Source organism: Nansenia antarctica (assembly GCF_963989245.1).
Source record: "Nansenia antarctica genome assembly, contig: SUPER_7_unloc_1, whole genome shotgun sequence".
Classification (NCBI taxonomy): Eukaryota; Metazoa; Chordata; class Actinopteri; order Argentiniformes; family Microstomatidae; genus Nansenia; species Nansenia antarctica.
The window spans coordinates 202,640-205,139 of NW_027663473.1; positions in this window are offsets into that span (position 1 = coordinate 202,640).

Here is a 2,500-nt window from a genome sequence, read left to right on the forward strand (position 1 = left end):
CACACACGCCAAACGCATAGAAAAAGACTTCAGACGCTTTTCAAAGCCAGGCCTGTGTGAGTCACCTACTTGCAGGCAGGAGTCACGCAGGCAGGGCTAAACTTAGACAGCCTATTTTCTGAAGGATTTTTTTGCCCCCCAATCCCTCTCTCTCTCTCTCTCTCTCTCTGTCTCTCTCTCTCTCTCTCTTTTTCTTCTCTCTCTCTCTCTCTCTCTCTCTCTTTCTCTCTCTCTCTCTCTCTCTCTCTCTTTCTCTCTCTCTCTCTCTCTCTCTCTCTCTCTTTCTCTCTCTCTCTCTCTCTCTCTCTCTCTCCCTCTCCTTCCCTCGCCCCCCTCTCTCTTTTTCTCTTTCCCCCCCAACACCTCTCTCTCTCTTTTTCTCTCCCTCCCTCTCTCTTTTTCTCTCTCTCCCTCTCTCCCTCTCTCTTTTTCTCTCTCTCTCTCTCTCCCTCCTCCCCCCCTCTCTCTCTCTCTTTCACTTTGCCCCCCCAACACCTCTCTCTCTCTCTCTCTCCCTCCCCCTCTCTCCCTCTCTCTCTTAGCCTAGATAGCATGTGCAGACACATCCCCAGGGAACACCAGTGCCGTACGCCCGTCCCCCAGGGTAGAGGGGTGTGTCCTGGTCCCCCAGGGTAGAGGGTGTGTCCTGGTCTCCCAGGGTAGAGGGGTGTGTCCTGGTCCCCCAGGGTAGAGGGGTGTGTCCTGGTCCCCCAGGGTAGAGGGGTGTGTCCTGGTCCCCCAGGGTAGAGGGGTGTGTCCTGGGGCGTCTCCCAGGGTAGAGGGGTGTGTCCTGGTCCCCCAGGGTAGAGGAGTGTGTCCTGGTCCCCCAGGGTAGAGGGGTGTGTCCTGGTCCCCCAGGGTAGAGGGGTGTGTCCTGGTCCCCCAGGGTAGAGGGGTGTGTCCTGGGGCGTCTCCCAGGGTAGAGGGGTGTGTCCTGGTCCCTCAGGGTAGAGGAGTGTGTCCTGGTCCCCCAGGGTAGAGGGGTGTGTCCTGGGGCGTCTCCCAGGGTAGAGGGGTGTGTCCTGGTCCCTCAGGGTAGAGGGGTGTGTCCTGGTCCCCCAGGGTAGAGGGGTGTGTCCTGGTCCCCCAGGGTAGAGGCGTGTGTCCTGGTCCCCCAGGGTAGAGGGGTGTGTTCTGGGGCGTCCCCCAGGGTAGAGGGGTGTGTCCTGGTCCCCCAGGGTAGAGGGGTGTGTCCTGGTCCCCCAGGGTAGAGGGGTGTGTCCTGGTCCCCCAGGGTAGAGGCGTGTGTCCTGGTCCCCCAGGGTAGAGGGGTGTGTCCTGGTCCCCCAGGGTAGAGGCGTGTGTCCTGGTCCCCCAGGGTAGAGGGGTGTGTTCTGGGGCGTCCCCCAGGGTAGAGGGGTGTGTCCTGGTCTCTCAGGGTAGAGGGGTGTGTCCTGGGTCGCCCCCCATGGTAGAGGGGTGTGTCCTGGGGCGTCTCCCCCAGGGTAGAGGGGTGTGTCCTGGGGCGTCTCCCCCAGGGTAGAGGGGTGTGTCCTGAGGTGTCTCCCAGGGTAGAGGGGTGTGTTCTGGTCCCCCCCCCAGGGTAGAGGGGTGTGTCCTGGGGTGTCTCTCAGGGTAGAGGGGTGTGTCCTGGGTCGCCCCCCATGGTAGAGGGGTGTGTCCTGGGGCGTCTCCCCCCAGGGTAGAGGGGTGTGTCCTGGGGTGTCTCTCAGGGTAGAGGGGTGTGTCCTGGGTCGCCCCCCATGGTAGAGGGGTGTGTCCTGGGGCGTCTCCCCCAGGGTAGAGGGGTGTGTCCTGGTCTCTCAGGGTAGAGGGGTGTGTTCTGGGGTAGAGGGGTGTGTCCTGGTCTCTCAGGGTAGAGGGGTGTGTCCTGGGGCGTCTCCCAGGGTAGAGGGGTGTGTCCTGGGGCGTCTCCCAGGGTAGAGGGTGTGTCCTGGGGTGTCTCCCAGGGTAGAGGGGTGTGTTCTAGTCCCTCAGAGTTGAGGGGTGTGTTCTGTATGGTGGAATGGCAGTACGGTTGGAGACTGGGGCCATGGGGGGGGTGGAGGCTGGGGTTGGAGGCTGGATTGGAGGCTGGGGTGGAGGCTGGTATGTGGGGTTCCATCATCAGTACCTGTTTGTGTTCCGTGTAGAACCACTTCCACAGGGGGGGTGTAGCCGCCAATTCCACCTTGTGAATGAAAACAGTAATAGTCCGGTTGGATAATAACGCACGCCAACACTGTCGTTAACATTAAAGAAAAGTGTGATCGTGGTCAAAAATAATGTTGTTCCCCAACTAACCTATTTCCATCCACCCAGGTGCTGCTAATTGACTCCATAAATACACCTGGGCCCATCCTGTCACCTCACCACGTGACACTCAATTACGACTAAAACATTAATAATTCTATAATCAAAAACATAACGCTATTCATTACATCAATAACCAAAAACATTAAATAAACATTAATCATGAAATATAAATATAACTCAAAACATTCAACACAAATCATCCAAAATAAAAGCCCAAAGTAAAATTGGCCAGAACAGGGGGTTC